Below are 21,102 nucleotides of genomic sequence, written 5' to 3'. Positions count from 1 at the left end.
CTGGACAGACTGTATGTTTCATGCAGGTCATGTCTGACTAGTGGAAGACCAATGCGGGATATACAGTGGGTCGTCAGTGGAAATGGCAGAGAGTGCCCCTTGAAAGCTTAGCCATCCTGTTTCAACAAGACCATCTTGACGTGCCTTGTCCAGGAGATGGACAAGATCAGGGCAGTGGCCCTCTCCCTGTTCTCTTTGGTAGTATAGCACAAGATTGGAATCCTTTATTCAGCAACTCTCTCATACACAAGCAATGATGATGACCATATGCAACAAAAGAGTCATGGGTGAATCATGAATATCGACATGACTTTAAATAGCTCGTTGTCCTGTTGAAGATGAATGGCCTTTGCTCATTTCTTGGGATAACAAAATCCTGCCCATTTTAAACAATTCCCAACATGATCAAAAGTTCTAGATTGTCATCTACCCTTTTTAAACACATCTATTCCCTGAAAAAAAATATAGTGCTGGAAAATGAATGGAGTAATTGAATGCAACAGAGAGTAATATTTGCAAAGAGATAAAAAGGAATCCTGAAATAAGCAGCGGATTAAGGCAGATGGAGAAGCATGTTTGGAATCTGGCAAGGAAGAAAAAAATCAAATTTGTGGTCTGGCAACTGCAGTTGCCACTTTAAAGGAGGTATTGTGTAGCATAAGCAGTGCCCCGCCCGTCTCCTGGCAAGTGTGCCAAGGAGCTGCGGGCTGGAGATCACCTCCTTTAAAGTGTCAATGTCACTGTCAAAGGAGGGAATCTATAGCACTTTGCATAGGACTGTCCCTCCTCCTGTTTTGTAGATGTGCAACGTTTGGGATCCAATTGGTTTAAATTGCTTGTGCACTTCAACGCTCCCTTGCACTTGTGGCCTTTTTGCACCCAAAGGTGGGAGCCCTTTGGAGCTGCATTCCATAAGGCAGAGGGGCTACCATTCAAAGGAAATTTTGCACACCCACATGGGCACAAGCAAAAAGTGTGTGTGTGTGTGTGTGTGTGTGTGTGTGTGTGTGTGTGTGTGTGTGTGTGTGTGTCCTGTTCATTGTTCATCACAAAGGGCTCTTGAAGGAAGTAACTTAAACCCTTTCCAAACTGCAACATTTGCACTGAAAATAGAACCCTGTGAAAAATCAGTATGCTTGTATTAACTTAGTTCAACTATTTGCAAATAAGCTAACTTTTAAAAGTTATGAATACGGCATACAGAAATAATGATATAGGTGAGAAACCCTCCTTTCTAGTGCAGGTTCAGTGAAGTCCTGTTTCTCTTGACACATGTAGACAGTGGTGTAGCTATGTACATGTGTCAAGGGGTGCAAAACACTAAGTTCTGCAGGCAAAGCACTAAGTTCTGCCCCTCCCCCTCCCCTTCAGAGCCATTCCAGCAGGGGGAGCAAAACAGAGGCATATACAGTGAGGCTCCCTGCGAAACTTAGTGCTTTGCACCCCCTCTAGCCACAAGACTGCAGGTAGAGGAATGGGTGGTACCTCCATCTAATTCACCCTTTCTGAGCAATGCAAGTGTGAGAAGGGTGTGAGAAGGATATAACATCTATACCAGATAAGATGGTGGAATGCCTCATCAAAATAGAATCTCAAAACACAGACGAACAAACCTTGCTGAGGGAGAGTCAGCATGGTTTCTGTAAGGGTAAGTCTTGCCTCACGAACCTTTTAGAATTCTTTGAAAAGGTCAACAGGCAAATGGATGCAGGAGAACCCATGGACATTATATATGTGGACTTTCAGAAGGCGTTCGACACGGTCTGTCACCAAAGGCTACTGAAAAAACTCAACAGTCAGGGAATTAGAGGGCAGGTCCTCTCCTGGATTGAGACCTGGTTGAAGACCAGGAAACAGAGAGTGGGTGTCAATGGGAAATTTTCACAATGAAAAGAGGTCAAAAGTGGTGTGCCCCAAGGATCTGTCCTGGGACTGCTGCTCTTCAATCTCTTCATAAATGACCTGGAGACAGGGGTGACCAGTGAGGTGGCAAAGTTTGCAGGCGACACCAAACTTTTCTGAGTGGTAAAGACCAGAAGTGATTGTGAGGAGCTCCAGAAGGATCTCCAGACTGGCAGAATGGGCAGCAAAATGGCAGATGTGTTTCAATGTAGGTAAGTGTAAAGTCATGCACATTGGGGCAAAAAATCAAAACTTCACATATAGGCTGATGGATTCTGAGCTGCCTGTGACAGATCAGGAGAGAGATCTTGGGGTGGTGGTGGACAGGTCGATGAAAGTGTCGACCCAATGTGCGGCGGCAGTGAAGAAGGCCAATTCTATGCTTGGGATCATTAGGAAGGGTATTGAGAACAAAACGGCTAGTATTATAATGCCGTTGTACAAATCTATGGTAAGGCCACACCTGGAGTATTGTGTCCAGTTCTGGTCGCCGCATCTCAAAAAGGATATAGTGGAAATGGAAAAGGTGCAAAAGAGGGCAACTAAGATGATTGCTGGGCTAGGGCACCTTCCTTATGAGGAAAGGCTATGGTGTTTGGGCCTCTTCAGCCTAGAAAAAGACGCCTGAGGGGGGACATGATTGAGACATACAAAATTATGCATGGAAAGGATAGAGTGGATAGAGAGATGGTCTTTACACTCTCACATAACACCAGAACCAGGGGACATCCAGTAAAATTGAGTGTTGGGAGAGTTAGGACAGACAAAAGAAAATATTTCTTTACTCAGCGTGTGGCTGGTCTGTGGAACCCCTTGCCACAGGATGTGGTGACGGCATCCGGCCTGGATGCCTTTAAAAGGGAATTGGACAAGTTTCTGGAGGAAAAATCCATTACGGGTTACAAGCCATGATGTGTATGTGCAACCTCCAGATTTTACAAATGGGCTATGTCAGAAAGCCAGATGCAAGGGAGGGCACCAGGATGCGGGTCTCTTGTTATCAGGTGTGCTCCCTGGGGCATTTGGTGGGGCCGCTGTGAGATCTAGGAAGCTGAACTAGATGGGCCTATGGCCTGATCCAGTGGGGCTGTTCTTATGTGTGAGAGGGGTGTATCACTTCACTTTCAGTTTCTCATTTAACACAAACCACAGTTTACTTTGATGTTCAGTTCAGCAAACTACGGTTTGTGCCTGCATTCCAAACCAGAATTGGAAATTGACTTTGGACATCATGATAAACAAATAATGGCAAAAAGTTTCTGTGCTAAATGGGAAATTAAACGGGAAATAAGAAGGTACATGCAAGAGAAGAGTGAGGAAGAGGGAGCACATGGGCCTATGAATTATCTTTGATCTTCCAAATATGATTTGAATGATTGTCTGAACCAAACCATTTCTTAATTGTTAATATTGATTGGAACCTTGTATATATTTGCCAATTTTAGAAGGCAGCCAGCAAGCAGAGGCAACAACTTATTCTGCACCTAGCAACACATTAAATGCTGGAGAGGTGTTTAGTATGAGAATATCAGTAGAGATGCATTTACACACAGGCAGCCTAATTCGAACTAGTGCTGGTGCAGCCATTCTGCATGGAGCTAGCTGGGGTCTCCTTAGGATAAAAGGGTATTTTTTCCCTTACCCCAAGTAACATCCCAGCCTGCCCTATGGGACTACTTGAATCTTCGCCAGCTATGTAACTGGTGGAAGTCTAAGGAGCTGGTATAATGCCAGCTAGCCTGGGAGGGAGGTTAGGATGTAGTGGAGAAAGTCTCCATTGATCCTGCTCCCCTCCAGGTCTTGATCCACCCTTACCCTGCCCAGAAATGCCCCCTCTCCAAAACGCCCTCCAGCCACCCTCTCCCACCCCACCCACAAAACACACCTCTGCTGGTGTCCAGGGACCTGGTTGCAATGCTGGTGGGCCAGCACAGGTCATCCCACCAGTGTTGCTTACTCTAGTGCAGTGGTCCCAAAACTTTTTAGCACTGAGACCCAGTTTTTTTAAATGACACTCTAGCAGGACCCATATAGGTTTACTAGATTTTTTTTTTTAAAGCGGTCTAGAAGAAATAATATTTTATTTATTTATAAGTCATAATAACCAGAAAAAACAACAACTCTCAAATATTTATCTCCCTATATTTACACATGCTTGCAAACTGCAGGAGCTGAGCTCTTTACAGGGTAATTAGCAACTGCAGTGTCTGATTTTGAATAGCTTTAGGGCTTGAGGCAATTAGTTATCTGATCTTTTTTCCATTGGCCACCCACCAAAAATCAGGTCACGGCTCTCCAATGGGTCCCGACCCACAGTTTGGGAACCACTCCTCTAGAGTTGTTGAAAATAACTTTACAGTGCTTTTATGACAGCTTGTGCCAACGTAGGGCCCAATCCTATCCAATTTTCCAGCACCAGTGTAGCCTCAATGCAGCCACAAGATAAGGGAACAAATGTTCCCATACCTTAAGGTGGCCTCTGTGACTGTCCCCACCACAGGATGCAGTCCATGCTCCAACAGCACGGCTGCACTGGCACTGGAAAATTGGATTGGATTGGGCCTGTAGTGACTGCTCTGCTGGTGCTTCACAAACATTGGATTGTACTCTGAGTATCTTTAGCAGAAAGATAATTACATTCTTAGTATTTTTAGTCACCAGTATTTTTAGTGATTTTAGCTTGTGATTTAGATCAGGGAACAAACAAACATAGCAGCTAAAAGATAATTAAATTGATTTAGTTACTAGGAATGTATGGGGATCTAGAGTGAGGACTGCTACAGTATTTTGGACAGGTACAACAGTAGATACAAGCTAAACAACACTAACAGTGCCAAGAAAACTACCATTTTTTACAATCAGCTTTGACTGAAAACCAGTTTTTTCTCCCAGAGTGCATATTGGAAGAAATGATGAAGATACTAAGAAAGAGAAAGTGATAAGAGAAAGAATTATTCATTCGCTTTTCTTTTTCAGTTTAGCTCTTGCGTTTCTCAAAATACTAAAAGAGGGGTTGTGGGGAGGCCATAGTCATAGAACAAATTCCATGGATGGCATGTTTGGCATTTTCAGCCACATGCCTAATCACTGCTGGAAGCAAAGGAGAGACAGATGTGGGGGAGGGAGAGAGAGTGTGTGTGCCAGTAGCGTAGCTAGAGGGGGTGCAAAGCGCTAAGTTTTGCAAGCACCTGTATGTGCCATACAAGGGCACCTGCCCCCCTCGTCTTCAGAGCCATTCTGATGGCAAGCATTCACTGCCGGGAATGGCTCAGAAGGGGAGGGGGAGCAACCCCTTGCACGGCACGTCCAGGTACCTGCAAAACTCAGTGCTTTGCTCCCTCTATAGCTACACTACTGGTGTATGCAGTACATAGCTTGCAAGTAAGACGAAAGGAAAATTGCCCCACCACATCTAATGCAATTATTTAGTATTTAGTACTATTAAAAAGCAATAACCTACTCAAATTGGGTCTCCATGCTGAATACCTAAACATTCCATGGATTTGTTTAAGTTGCAATGATGCAAGGTTTACTGAGCCCTTGAACACTGCAGTGAGGCTCCCTGCAAAACTTAGTGCTTTGCAACACCTTAGCTATGGCACTGGGTGCACCTGCTGTCTCTGCATCTGTAGGCTGCACACATTTCCCCAAGGGGGAGGACAGGAGTGCAAGAGTTCAATTTCAGAAGTTACAGAGAGATCTGAAAGGAAAGCACAAGGCACTTGCGTTTCCCAGTGTTCAAAGTCAGTCTGAATATGAGGACTTCCTTGTTCATCCAAGTAATTCATGGACCTTCCCATACATGTCTAATCTCATTCATACCATAGTAGTTTTCAGTATGACCTATTCTTCTTTTACATCAGAACTGTCAGACTTGCTGGCAAGGGCATATGGAGGAACAGGACCCAGCTAAGACCTTTGAGGTGTTTTGACTCTTCTGTTTTTTATGTAAACTCAATCAGTGACTTCCTTATGCTTGAAAAGAGCTCAGGTAGCACACCACAGGGCATGCATGTGACAAACCTGAACTGATTGGAAACAGGTGCATACAGCAGAAGCCAGTTGGTCCAAGTAAATAGATCTCGGAGGCCACCAAAGATGTCACTAGTCTTGCCACCTCTGAAGGGGTCCCGCAGTCCTGATCCTTCAAAGCTAGCAAGGAAGAGCAGACACCACTTCCTCTGGCACCTTTGAAATCAAAGAGATAATTTGGAAGAACTTCTGGAATTTGGCAGCTCTAGTATACACCCCAACTTGTTCTTCCTTCATGCCTGCCCTCAGAAAGGAGGGACTGGTTGTTGCTGTTAAGTCAGCCCTTAATTTTTGGGAAAAACAATGCTGAATGTGTGGTCTAGTTTGATTTGGGATTCACAGACATGTCGGTAACAAAGCTTGTTTATTCAAAAGTTTATTGGGGTGGCCAAACTTACTGTAACAGCCACATATGATAAACTTCAGATTTTCAAAGGAATATTTCAGAAGCATTTAAATTCTTAAATCTATTTACTCACCATGAATATTAAATGTAAGTTTTAATGCAGTGGACTCTCAGTTTATATCTGGTAAATAATTATAAAGCTTGAAAAATTTTTATTTACCTTTTATGTTACTAGCAATTTGATGCCAAAAGGAGCTCAGCCAACATATTTCTGAGATCCGCACATTATACAGTATGTCAGAGACCTGCATGCAGCTCACGAGCCATGGTTTGGCCATTCCTGTACTACATACAGCTCCCTGGCAGGGCACCGAAATCAGGCCTGCTGCAGAGTTTCTCTTCCTCAGGCAAGAAAGGAAGGGGGGATCTGGGGATTGTGTTGTTCTTAAGAGGCAGTGCACAGTTAACCCGTTTCTGCCTAGCCCACCGGGGTATGCATTTGATCCCTGTGGCGTATATGCAACGTTGAGCAGAAATGGCTTAAGACATGATGACTGTAAATAGCATGTTGGGTCTCAAGTCCATTTTGAAAGGAAGAAAAAAGGCTCTGATTGAGGTCCTACCTCCTAATCCCTCCTGTATAGGCACTCAGAAGCATAACTAGAAGCCCTGACACCTGGGGAGTGACGTCATGACATCACATGACATTGTGATGTCACTTCTGGGTTCTCTCTGGAAGAGGAGGCACTGGTGGCTTCACGTCCCTCTTGGTAAAGTGCCCAGGGCAGGTGCCCCTGAGGCTCCATCCTAGTTATCCCCACTGTTGTAGCTTGGGGGGACGGCACATTAAGTTTTTCAGGGAGCCCCCCTGCAGCATGCAGGCAGCTCCCCCCCTCCCCTTTGGAGCCATGTGGGCAGAGGGGGAAAACAGAGGCGAATGGCTCCCAAGGGGAGGTAGAGGAACCACTTGCACGCTGCAGGGAGGCTCCCTGCAAAACTTAGTGTGCTGCTAACCACCCCTCCAATGGCTACACCACTGTGGGCACTCTCTGTCTGTGATGGGGAAATTGCACTTTGCATGTACTCAGGGGAATGTTCATCTGTTCTTTTTTCACAAAGCCAGGATTAAGCCCTAGCACTGAAAACAGATGTCGGGACAGAGCCGGAGGCGCAAATTCAGCCCTGCTGTCAGCTCTTCTCTTTAGAGTGGCAAAGCCGCATGATTCGAAAACAGAAGGTGTTGGGTAAGTTTAAGCCTCTGAGGTTTTTGGCTACCCGCTACTTAAGGGCCTGTGTAAACACGTCCGTTCCTTGTGAAATGTGAATGATGGGACTGAATTGCTGTGTAGTGTCAACATTTCCCTGTCCTCAATTGTCCAGTGAAAGTGATCTTTGGAAAGGAAGAGTCATAATGGAGAAAATGTTCATAGACTCGGTTGAAAAAAATGAAGCCATTGCTGCTGCTTACTTGTAGCTGCTTTCCTCTCAAGTCAAAGAGCAACTGTGTGTCCCCTGATCCAAGACCCCCTCCCCTATACCACCAGCCGGATTCAGATTGGGACCCTGCCTAGAAATTTTTTTTTTTAAAAAGCATATTGGCTTCAGACTAGAGGATTCCCCTTTCATGCATCTCCCTGTCCAGACTCAGCCTCAAGACATTTCAGGCCTCCGTTGAGTTGGTTTGTTTGTTTATATGCCATGAGAAGCCCAAGCCACGGCCGATTCATGGCTTAGCAGTGTCAAACAAAGCAGGGCAGAAATGGGTAGTGCGAATGAGGACAGGAGCAGGTTTAGAATACCAGGCTTGCATGGGATATGAGAGGAGAGGCAGCCATAAATCCAGCACAACCCTCTAACTGTTAGAGCAGCCATTTTCAACCTTTTTCAGCTCACGGCACACTGACAAGGCCCTGAAATGGTCAAGGCACAAGACAGTTTTTTACTTACATTAAATTACTACATTACAATTAATCTAAAATTAATGCAATTAAATCATTACATGACAAAAAAATTCACAAGAAGCTAGGAAAGGGAAGTATATGTGGTTTCTGAAAAAGAGGAAAAAATGTTTTGAAGTCATTGAAAACACTGAAAAATGTTGAGAAGAGAAGTGCCAATTGCCTGCTTGTGTATTTGAGAAAAAAGAGTGCAATCAAAAGCCCAATCCTATGCATACCTACTCAGAAGTAAGCCCCATTATAGTCAATGGGCTTACTCCCAGGAACGTGTGGATGGGATAGCAGCCCCAGAGCCCAATCCTATGCATGCCTGCTCAGAAGTAAGCCCCATTGTAGTCAATGAGGCTTACTCCCAGGAAAGTGTGGATAGAATTGTGGCCCAGCGCCCTTCCTCTAAAAGCCCCAAAGTGCAGGGAGGGTCACTTTGGGGAGTTGCAGGCAAACTGACAAGGAAAAGGGACTCTCAAAGACCCTTTTCAGCCAGCCAGTCCTTAGGTTCAGGGCCTCAGCAGACTCGCTCATGATGTACCTGCTTGCCTGCTTCTGGCTCCCTCTTCTGACTCACTCCACAGCTCCCACCTCCTGGCTCCTCCAGGCTTCTCTGGTTGGCCAATCAGCACAACCGCCTTCTGCCCAACCCTATGTATGTCTACTCAGAGGTAAGCCCCATAATAGCCAATGGGGCTTACTCCCAGGAAAGTGAGGGTAAGGTTGCAGCCTGAGTTCTGCGCAGTAGCAGGTGTAAGCTCCAAGCGGACTCCTCAGCTGCTGCGTGGGATGCAAAGCAGCCGCGACCAGCCCCTTTGCTGGCTGCTCCCTTCCTTGTGCTGCCTGCCGCATGAGGCTCAAAGCAGCCACTTCTCCCGCAGGTGGGCACGCTGCTGCCGTCTCCTTCCTCTGATCCCGCGGCACACCTGAGGCAGCCTCACAGCACACCACCGTGCAGCGGCACAGTGCTTGAAAACTGTTGTGTTCATGGGTCACAACCCACCAGCCAGGGAAACACTCGTCCCTGGCCCCATAAGGGGTGGGGCAGGGGCCTGGCAGTGACATGATCCCCAGAATTGTGCCACTGCTGAGGCTGGGGGGGGGGGGGGTTGTTTCTACTCACAATAGAAATTGCTGGAATCCCAGGGGTTGCCTCCACAGGGCTCCCAAAGCCTTCAAACACTGAAAAAGTGCGATTGGAAACCACTTTCAGATTTGTGATTGCAAACTGGCAGTGGTTCGCGATAGCGCTTTTTTGCTGTTTACGGGCTTGGAGAGCCCTGCAGAGGTGTCTGCTGGGCCCCCCACACCCCTGGGATGCCAGTGCTTGCTATTGTGAGTAGAAACAACACCCCTCTGGGCCCGGTAGAGGCGTGATCTTGGGGATCACATCACTGCCATCTCCCACCTGCAATGGGGCTGTTTGGGCTTATGCCAGGAAATTAATTTGCACAAATCCGAGCAGTTCCATGTCAGTAAATTAGGCCTGGAAAGGGGGAAAGAATATAGTGTCTCCCTCCTGGAGCTGATCAACCCCCCCCCACTCCGTTCCATCCTCCCCCACCACTCCGCTGGCCCACGGAGACCTTAACTACTCCAGCAGGTGCAGGCCTTTGACCTGCACGACTTCATGCCAGCACCACAAACCTCTCTGCTGCCACTACTTGCCTTATGGCACACTTGCCACAGAGTGCATGTCCGTCCCAGGATTGCACTGTAAGACTAATAACTGAGCAATTTCGTATAATGGAATTGCAAGCACTGTACTGGGACAGGACTGCTACACTTGGGGATGTTCCTATAAGCATAGGGCACTATATATACCTGGTGACTCCTCCCCCTCCCCCTGGGAGCCATTCACCTTCATGTCCCCCCCGCCCACATGGCTCCAAAGGGGAGGAGTCGCTTCCACGCTGCAGGGAGGTTCCCTGCAAAACTTAGTGCGCCCCCCCCCCCAGCGACACCTGTGCCAGGGTCTTAAAGTAGGTACATTGTTTCAACTGGCTATTTAATTTATGGAGGAAAGGGTGTGCGCTAAAATACGGCTGGGAAAAGATAAGAAGGATTGCAAGAAGTTTTAAGAGAGCACTTAAGATTTTTAAAAACGGTTCTGCGTGACTCATGTTTTACTCCTGTTTATGCATTCTTTTATAGACATAAGTCACTGTTGCAGGGTGGTCACAGCTTAGCCTCAGACAGCAATGTCCATGTGAGTGTGGGAACTGTGGGAGATGGAATGAGAGCTCTCATCACTTCCCCCATGCCACTGAACTTCACAGGGCCGCAGAGCAAACTCAACATTCATGTGTCGGTGTGGATTGCTGATATCATCACTAGAATATATGGAGGTCAGTAACAATCTCTGGCCATGCTTACATTCCAGTATTTCCCATACAAAGGCTGTAGAAATAGGACCAAAGGAAGCCTAATATGGAAATTTGGGAAAGCATTGAGCAGAAATCTCATTTGACAATCCATACTATGGAAGGCACAAAAACACCTTGCACCCTGCTCCGATGAAACACAGGGATGGAAGGAAAACGTTTTATGGAGGAAAACTTGAAAAGAACGAATAAAGGTTAGAATAATAGTCTGAGAGTTGTTAATATTTCAGACTGGCTACGTTTTTGTTAACTTGGCTGGCAAATACCATTCCACATGCATTGTGCTTTCCTCGGCACCAAGTATCAGTCATCCTATTCTGAGACGACTCTTGGAAAATGGAAAGAGAGCAATAAACTAAATATAGATCAATCACTACATAGAGATCTGTCTGAATCTTTTCCTGGATTCCATAAAATATTCTGATTCTCTCCTTTTTCAAGGGGAGATTCGTCATCAGAAAAATGCAAGGTGCAGTTAATATGCCTTTTGATACTGTTGCACTGCTAAGGAACTATTTTTCCTATGGACATAATCTAGCCACTGTCCAGCCTGATATATTCCATTAGTATCAATGGAAAAATTAAGCACGTGTCAAAATTGTCTCCCATTGAAATCTATGGAACTGAAAATACTTAAATGTCACTGAATTATGTTCAAAGACTGCAGTGTTGTTTTCTTCTCAGGTACTGGAGACATGATTCTTTATGTACAGACCTGATCTAAAGACCCAATGAAATGACTCCTATACAGGTGTTCTCCCCCATTTGACAGGTTAGGTACCAGAGCCATGGTGAAAAGCGGAAGTGTTTGAAGTGGTTGAAAAGCAAAACCCAGTCTTATTTATTTATTTATTTATTTATTTATTTATTTATTTATTTATTTATTTATTTATAGTTTACAAATATTTCTTCCAACGCTTCTTTAGCTAGCAGATTGAAAATGCCTTTTTTATTTTGCAAATTCTTGCTGTCACACAAAGATTTCTGCAAACGGACACGCTTTAATGCCTTTGGAAATGGAATAGAACTGAAGCTAATGTTCATATGCGCTCCCTCTCTCTCTCACATGCACACACACCCAGAACAGTTTGAATCACCATGTCATATGCAAATCAACATAGGGCAGGGCAATTTTAGCCTCTAGACCAGCAAAGAGAAGTTGAAAGAGCAGAGCATGTGATGAAGGAATGACTTCCAGGTATAACCGAAATGTGTTGAAAGAGAGGAACATCAAAAATCGAACCATCAGAAAGCAGGGGAACACTTGTAGTTTGCAAATGGCCTGAGATGATATCTGGAGATTAAAATGTATGTTTATATAGTTCTAATCCTACCATCATATAAAATCAATTCTATTACCAATCTAGATCTTCTACCAATCTAAGGGCCCAATCCTATCTGCGCTGGAACAGGCAAGCCAAGAGGCCCACACTGTATCCAGTGCAGGATTGTGGCCATAAGCAGCTCAGCCAGAGACAAGGAAACATTTCCCCTTACCTCCAGGTAAGGGCTGCTGGCCCTTATGGGTCTCCTTGAACTTACACCACCTCTTGAGTGTTACATGAAAATCCCCTTTTGCCTTTTAGTTTGATTTTCTCTCTATTGGGTTATGTACTATGGACTAAAATATCATGCAGGTTAAACCTCAGCACACAGGCCACAATCAGGTCAAGTCACAGGTTTACACAACCTCCACCTCCCTGTGGTTACACATTATAGGAGGAAGTCTGGCATCTTAAATCCACCTCCCTATGATCACACATTATAGGAAGAAGTCTGGCCTAGTAAATCATTGTTTAAGTGTCTCCTACATTACTGTATTCATTGTATTGTTTTAACCCAATCACTGTTTAAGAACTGTATGCAAAAGTGTCTCTTAATCCAGTCACTGTTTATGCAAACTTGAACTGCCTTATTCATTGTATTGTTTAAGTTCCCCCAGCTAGGAAGCCAGATGTTTGACCCCATTGAATTTTGCTGATAACATCCTGATCCTTTCAATGTTTTACATACCCTGCTGTGTGGTAGTAAGCAAGCTACCATCCAGCTCAGCATTGTCTGAAAACCCTTTTTAAGAGAGGGATTCCTGCCACATGCTCTCTCTCTCTGGCTCCCCCTCCAAGGACCAACACATCTGTGTTGTGTCAGAGGGTCCTCCACACAGGACTCTCCCCCCCCATCCAACTGCTCTACAGGACAGGTAACTATCTTGTGTCTGGAACTTTTCCCCTTCTTTCCCCCCTTTTTTCTCCCCTTCTCTCCCCATCTTTATTTAGCAGCTGGGTTTGGCAGACCAGGGACCCCTAAAATCCTTCCTTACAACCTTTCCTTTTTCTAATTTCCTCGGATGCACCAAATACTCTCCACACGCAACCACCATGAAAGCTAGGTACACTGGATTCAAGTATTAGGACCAAGAAACATATACTTATCATTTTTCCATGTGCATTATGTTTACCGTTGTGCTTTTGTAATAAAACTATAATCTTTTATTAAAAGTTATCTTTCTCTCAGTCTCCTCTTTAAGCAAAAGGGAATTTCTCTGCATTACGTAATCTTGTTATCTAGCCTGCGATCCTAAGGTGCCAATAAGTGCAGTATAATAATTCCCCTAAACAAAACAGCCCTTTTGGTAACAGAGGTGGCGCAAGTCCGAGGAGATCAGAGTGGTTTGGAGCCGCTCCGTTCACCCTGGGAACGGCGGTTGGGATCCTGGATAACTGCCGGATCCCATCTGTGCCTCCCGCACCCCGCCTGACCGCCCCCGGGGCCGCTCACCGCCTGCCCTCCCCCCACCCAGGAATGCCTTCCTCCTGCCCCCCGCCTACCTTTCTTCATTGTGTCGGCCCAGCCAGGCTTACACAACTCAAAGAAGCGCCGGCCCGGCTTCCTCCTGTGGAGGCACAAACGTGCTTTTATGGCACGTTTACGACCCTCCTGGGCTGGCGCAAGGGACTTGCGTCAGCCCAAGGGTGCCTCTGGATTGCACCCTGTATGCATTCATTTTGTTAAAAGATTACAATTACAGCCTAATATACAAATGAACCAAAGAAGCGCTGAACAATATTGAGTGCCTGCCTGTGTTGGAGGAGCTTGACAGTGAACCAACCCTAGAAGAACATAACGTGGCTCTGGACTCCCTTGCCTCTGGCAAGGCACCTGGGAAAGACAGCGTCCCTGCTGAGGTCCTAAAGTGCTGCAAAGAGATCATGCCACTGAGCTGCATGAAATCCTCTGTCTCTGCTGGAGAGAAGGTGGAGTACCACAGGACATGAGGGATGCAAACATCGTCATGCTGTACAAGAACAAAGGCGACGGGGTGACTGTAATAACTACTGTGGCATCTCTCTCCTTAGCATTGTAGGAAAGCTGTTTGCCCAAGTTGCACTAAAGAGGCTCCAGGTACTTGCAGAGAGCGTCTATCCAGAATCGCAGTGCGGATTCCAAGCCAACAGGTCCACCACCGATATGGTATTCTCCCTTAGACAGCTGCAGGAGAAATGCAGGGAACAACGACAGCCACTCTTTATAGCCTTCATAGATCTCAGGAAGGCTTTCGACCTGGTCAGCAGGGACGGCCTCTTCAAGATTCTCCTCAAGATCGGATGTCCACCCAGGCTCCTCAGCATCATCAGGTCTTTCCACAAGGACATGAAGGGCACTGTAGTCTTTGACGGCTCCACATCAGACCCCTTTGACATCCGAAGTGGAGTGAAGCAGGGCTGTGTTCTTGCGCCGACCTTGTTTGGGATTTTCTTTGCTGTCCTGCTGAAGCATGCCACTGGAACTGCAAAGGCATCTATCTCCGAACCAAATCAGACAGAAAGCTCTTCAACCTCTCCAGACTGAGAGCAAAGTCCAAAGTCCAGTTGAAATGTCTGCGTGACTTCCTCTTTGCCGACGATGCAGTTGTCACTACCCACTCTGCCAAAGGTCTTCAGCAGCTCATGAATAGTTTTAGCAAGGCCTGCCAAGATTTTGGACTGACAATCAGCCTGAAGAAAAAACAGGTCATGGTTCAGGATGTGGACTCACCTCCCTGCATTACAATCTCTGTGCATGAGCTGGAGGGTGTCCATGACTTTGTGTATTTTGACTCAACAATCTCTGACACTCTTTCTCTCAGTACCAAGCTAAACACATCGATAAAGCAGCTACCACGTTTTCCAGATTCACAAAGAGAGTCTGGTCCAACAGGAAGCTGACGGAACATACCAAGATCCAGGTCTACAGAGCTTGCGTCCTGAGTACACTTCTGTACTGCAGTGAGTCATGGACTCTTCGCTCACAACAGGAGAGGAAACTGAACACTTTCCACATGCACTACTTCCGACGCATCCTCGGTATCACCTGGCAGGACAAAGTTCCAAACAACACAGTCCTAGAATGAGCTGGAATCCCCTGTGTGTATACACTGCTGAAACAGAGACGCCTGCATTGGCTTGGTCATGTTGTGCGAATGGGCGATGGTCAGATCCCAAAGGATCTCCTCTATGGAGAACTAGTGCAGGGAAAGCGCCCTACAGGTAAACCACAGCTGCGATACAAGGATATCTGCAAGAGGGACTTGAAGGCCTTAGGAATGGACCTTAACAGGTGGGAAACCCTGGCCTCTGAGCGGCCCACTTGGAGGCAGGCTGTGCAGCATGGCCTTTCCCAGTTTGAAGAGACACTTGGCCAACAGACTGAGGCAAAGAGGCAAAGAAGGAAGGCCCATAGCCAGGGAGACAGACCAGGGACAGACTACATTTGCTCCCAGTGTGGAAGGGATTGTCACTCCCGGATTGGCCTTTTCAGCTACACTAGATGCTGTTCCAGAACCACCTTTCAGAGCGCGATACCATAGTCTCCCGAGACTGAAGGATGCCAATGATTTCCTTGCAAATTCACTTCACAGTGCCACATGTCACTGGTGGGTTGTAATATCCTGTTTTGCCATTATTTTATTATCATTCTTCATACTAGTTGACCTATTAGGTCCCTTTCAACTTCATGATTCTATGATATTCACAAAGGTCTTCTTACTACTTGCAACCCATGTATCTTCAAAGCTGTAGATGTTGCTGTTTTGTATACATTTGTATATATCATCGTCATCTCTGTTTATTGAAGTTAGCCTCACTAGCTGAGTGTGCTTTGCTGCATGTGATCTAGTGCCAATGCGCTGGTGCAATTGGCATAAGCTTTCCCAAGACATTTGTCTCCTGGCTTGATACATAGCAAGGGGTGTCATGCCCCTTATTGATGAGTACCAGATGTTGTTGGTTCAGCATAGGAAGTCTTATGATCTTATCTAATGCCAGACCCATTTGCTCATGAGAACTCATCCATCAAGTTTGTGTACAGAACTTTGAAAAGTGTGCAGCTTAGGCTGCAGTCCTATCCACACTTACCAGGAGTAAGCCCTGTTGACTATAATGGCACTTACTTCTGAGTAGACCTGCCTAGGATTTGGCTATTAGATTGTGGAAAAGGATTATTTTTCCGTGCTATATATCCCTGCACATGCCCGATATTGTCTGATCTCGGAAGCTAAGCAGGGTCAGGCCTGGTTAGTACTTGGATGGGAGACTGCCTGGGAATACCGGGTACTGTAGGCTTATACCATAGCCTTTCGAGACTGAACGTTGCCAACCAATGACATAAAATGGATATCTGCTTTGAATGCCTCCAGGAGAAAAGTGGGTTAAAAATAGAATTAATTTCTTAACAAATCTGGTACTGTACTGGATTTTGGCTTCTTTATTAAAGGATCTCTTTGTGGTACATTTACTTAAGTTTCTACTGAAGCCGCTTATCACAGGCTTCATAGAGATTGTTTTCATTTGTATATGTATGCCACCATTTTCCAAACACCATCCAAGGTGGGTCATTGGGGGGGGGGGAAAAGACTCACAACTTAGAAGAGTGGGTCCTTGAAGCACATGACTGTTGTCTTTGATTTCATCTATTAAGCCCACCAGCTGTGCAAATGAACGTGGCCCAAATTAAATCCTCTTTGTGGTTTTATTTCTCTCTGTGAAGGCTGCCAACCAACCAAAACTTCTGAGTAAGCACTGCAAACTACATACCTTAAAATGGCTACTCAGCCTCTCAAACTGCAGCTAGATTTCCCCCTGTAAACACACCTCTCCTAAAGTGGCTGCTCAGGTGAGTTTTTTTTTCTCTGCACGGCACATGATATCAAAGATCCTTTTATCGATGAGGCCACATAAGATGGAGTGAAACATTCTTGATGTCTAGCCCTTCATCTTTACAGTCTGTCCAAACAACCATGAAGTTCAGATCACAGGGAGTGTGGACAGAGAATAACCCCTTCTACAAACAGTGTGTGACTTTGAAAGCCAACCCTGCAAATATGTTGTGTCTTTCTCCCCCTCCTACTTGCTTGGGAGAGGCGGTGAATTTCAGACCTCGGTCAAAGGGCTCTTTGATGTATTTCAATCTCTGAACTGCGCAGTGACGGGAATAAACTGGATTCTACTCCTGCTGCTGTTCTAAAAAGTTAAAGTTTCAGGTCAAGCTGAGACACGATCTGCAAAGTTTTGCCAAGACCACGTATGGGCTCTGATTGCCCTCGGAACACCCAAAAATAGTGTATCTGATGTGCTGACATACACATCATACTGTGCTGTTGAACTCTTTGGCTTGCGTAGAGGCGGGGTGGGGGGGGGGAGGTTTGGGTTTCTCAGACTTTTGTTTCTCTGATTCACAGTGGAGAGTTTCCAAATGTCTGGGGCCCATATTTTAAAAGAAAAAAAACACACCCCATAGTATTTTCCTTTTTTGTAAGTCCAAAAGAACATTTCACAATAAGTCTTTATAAAACCCATGGTGGTATTGAGGCTGTATTTCTAAACTATTGGTTTAGAGACTTATCTTACCCCCACTGAAGTCATTGTCAGTCTGTTTGCACAGCTTTAATGGTTACAGAACAGGGTCATCGTTTAAAAATTCCTGGGTAAGTTCTGACTCTAGAGGTGCAGTCCTATGCCCAAGTAGCACTGGTGTCCCTACTAAACCAGCTACACATCTGAGCACATCTGTCTGTCATGGAGTTTGTGTGCAAAGTGTCCTTTTTCCATGGTTCCCATCACAAAGGTTCCTGTATGTGTGCTCTCTGTGTGCATTACATGAGGCCAGAAAGATTGAGCCCTATGTTATGTGCCATGCCATTTGAGTTCTGATGTCCCTGATGGGCTTAAGTACTGTAACTGGAGTTGCGGAATTTGGCTGTATTCCTTGCTACACTGTAAGAAAGCAGGCAGGTGGAAGGGACAACGGGAGATGAGATTTTCTGGTGTTCCCCCCTTCCTATTGGTCTCTATGGGCTTTTTTTTTGGGGGGGGGGGGAATGTTGCATACTTGATTAATGGTTGTATCATTTTTTTTTTTTTACTTCTTGTGAGCTGCTAAGAGATGCCATTGTCTAACATCCCAATCCTGAGCTTCCTGGTGCCTGCTGGAACAGCGGTACCAAAGCAGCTATTGCTGTATCCAGCGGCTCAACACAGAGCTCCACTGATCCCACTCCCTTCCTATGCCAGTACTCTCCCCATTCTGCCCTCCACCTGCCCTTGTTCTGCTCTCCCCCCACCCCCGGAGTCCACATTGCCACCTGATGGCTGACTTTTTCCCAGCGGCGGAATGTCCTCTTCCTGCCAGCGCTGGGCCTGGCATCTGACTGGCGTGGGCCCAGTGCCAGCGATTCTTACTCACGGGGTGCCATAAACCTGCTTTACTATTTGTTTATGGCACCCAGAGCCTGCGCTATGGCTCAGTGATGGCCCTCTTTAGGATTGGACCCTTAATAAAATCCCGAAATGACTAAATAAATGACTAAATAAATCATTTATCAATCCCTAAATGACTAAGTAATAGTAAATAAATACTCTGATGGTTGAGCATATCTATTTGCCATTTTAAACTAATCTCAGAAAACGTTATGATAGGATTTAACAACATTCTAGGAAGTGGGTTTGCATGGAAGGGTTAAAATATTACAGCATTAAATAATATAGTTTAAGAGTACAGGATATTTGTTGCTGCAGTCCTGAATGCAGTTTCCTGGATGGGGGTGCAGGGGATGCAACTGGAAAACTGCAGATTTCAATCATGGTCAAGCCACACATGATTTTTGATCTGTGGTTTGATCCAGCTCGCATCTGCTTTCTTTTGAAAAGGTAGAGAACAAGCAGTGCTGGGGCCGTGCTAACACGCTCTCTGGGAAGGGAAAGGCTGGGTGTCTGTGTGTGTGTCTCCTCCTGAGGGGAGAACAGCTACTGGCTTGACAGACTCTGTGTGCTGCAGGAATGGGGGTGTCACCGTAACTCTTCAGGTATCAGGGGGTGGCGTGTGGGTCCAGCCTGGCTCCCTTGCATGACTTCCAAGTTAGTCTGTGGCAGTGATCCTCAACCTTTTTTACGCCATGACCCCCCAAATAATAACAAAGTATGAGTGTGGGGATCCACCTCCAATCCTGTCTGCCCACCTCTCAATAAATAATATATAATAATATACAGTATTTATATACCGCCTTTCTTGCTCTTTATTCAAGACTTTATTCAAGGCGGTTTACATAGGCAGGCTTATTAAATCCACGCAGGAATTTTTACAAATTGAAAGATGGTTCTTTCTTTCAAGAACCACTACATTCAAGGTGTTACACTCCGATCTGGTTTAACATTCTGGCCTCCATCCTCCCACGCTCCGAGCAGATGGAACAGCTCAGCTGCAGCTTGCCAGCTGCTTCAAGGTCGCACGGTGCCGGTGGCCTCAAACTGGCGACCTTGTGGATGTTAATCTTCAGGCAATGGAGGCTCTACCCTCTAGACCAGACCTCCTGCTCTCACCCCTGCTCGCCCTGTTTCCCCCTATATCTTGTGTCTTCACAACAACTCTGTAAGGTAGCAGCCTCTTAGGAGATGCAGGGCAAGACAGTGAGAAGTGGCTGCGCAGGTTGGTTGGCAACCTTCAGTCTTGAAAGACTATGGTATAAGCCTACAGCACCAGGTATTCCCAGGCGGTCTCTCATCCAAGTACTAACCAGGCCTGACCCTGCTTAGCTTCCGAGATCAGATGAGATCGGCTGTGCAGGATTGTATTAAGAACTCTGTTTTGAGATGGCAGTACAATTATTGGATTGGATCTAGACCCTCCCTTGCACAGGTTTTGAAAGGTTGCTGTGAACCCCCCACCCCCAAATAAGGCTTCATAGCCCCATTGGTTTGTAGTCTATGGCATATGTTTAATTTGTTGAGCAGTAGTATAGCTACAGGGATGGTAGTGTGGAACATATTGCAGGTACCATAATGCGCTGTGTAAGCTCCCTCTCTTGCCATTGGAGCCATTCTGGGTAGCGACAGCAACCAGAGCTGTTCCAAGCTACCAACCTAGCTGTTTGAGGCTGCAATCTTATACGCGCTTTCCTGGAAGTAAGCACAATGGAACCCAGTGGGGCTTACTTCTGAGTAGACAGGCATAGGATTGTGCTGTGAGACTCTAAAGAGTCTGGGAGTTTGCTGAAAATTAGATCGACATATTTCACATTAAAGCGTTAGTTAAGTAGGTTGGATCACATGGTCAGTAATAGCCCCTGGACAGATGACTTCTTAACCACACCTGGACTGCATTTCTCTGGCCCTCCTGCCTCCCAGAGGAAGGAAACCCTTTCCTGAATCTCCCTGAGAGAGCTATTTGTGGGGAATGCGAGTGAGTCTCTCACAGGTCTGGAATACAATGTTGTGGCCATCAGGGAGTTTCCCCAGCTATGTGTTGTGCTGTAACCCTGGCGTTGGACAGGCAGATGCTGTCAGCAGGACCAGCCTCTGTGTTTCTCAGCCTCACTACACCCTGTCCTACAGGAGGCAGCTGCTGCGTTAAGGCCCCTGATGTATTTTCTGCATGTCTGAGAGGACCTCTGGCTTCCCATCAGTCGTGAGGGCAGTGGGCAGCTGTGCTTGCATCCCCTACAAAGTATGTTATGGTCTGTCCACAGGGTACCATATTTCTCTGGACTCTTCCATCTGTCCTTGTTGCAGTTGTAGGGGACACTTGTAGCACTGAAAGATGGCCTGTTATTCTTTACAGGAGCAATTTCCAGTGTTTTTCTTCTTAGGGCACACTGACCTCTATGGTGTTAGCCTCTTGTGATGCCACTTCCTGTGTGCTCCCTGCAGCATCTGGTGAGCCACTGTGGGATATAGGAAGCTGGACTAGATGGGCCTTTGGCCTGATCCACTGGGGCTCTCCTTATGTTCTGGGAGACTCTTCTGGGTTCTGAGGCTCTGTTTCTAGGGCAGCTGTCTCTAGTAACAATTGGACTGTCACAAATCGTTACTACATAGAGTTGCCCTAGAAATAAAGCCACAGAACCCAGAAGAGTTTTCCAGTGAATTTCAAGCAGTGTGCTGCAAGCACATCTGGCACATCTGTGGACCCTTTGTGGCACACAAATATGCCATGGCACACCGTTTGGAATTGCTGCTTTACA

This window comes from Tiliqua scincoides, chromosome 1, assembly GCF_035046505.1.
Source record: "Tiliqua scincoides isolate rTilSci1 chromosome 1, rTilSci1.hap2, whole genome shotgun sequence".
NCBI classification, from domain to species: Eukaryota; Metazoa; Chordata; class Lepidosauria; order Squamata; family Scincidae; genus Tiliqua; species Tiliqua scincoides.
The sequence above is the reverse complement of the archived record's forward strand: the minus strand, read 5'-3'. Positions refer to the sequence as shown.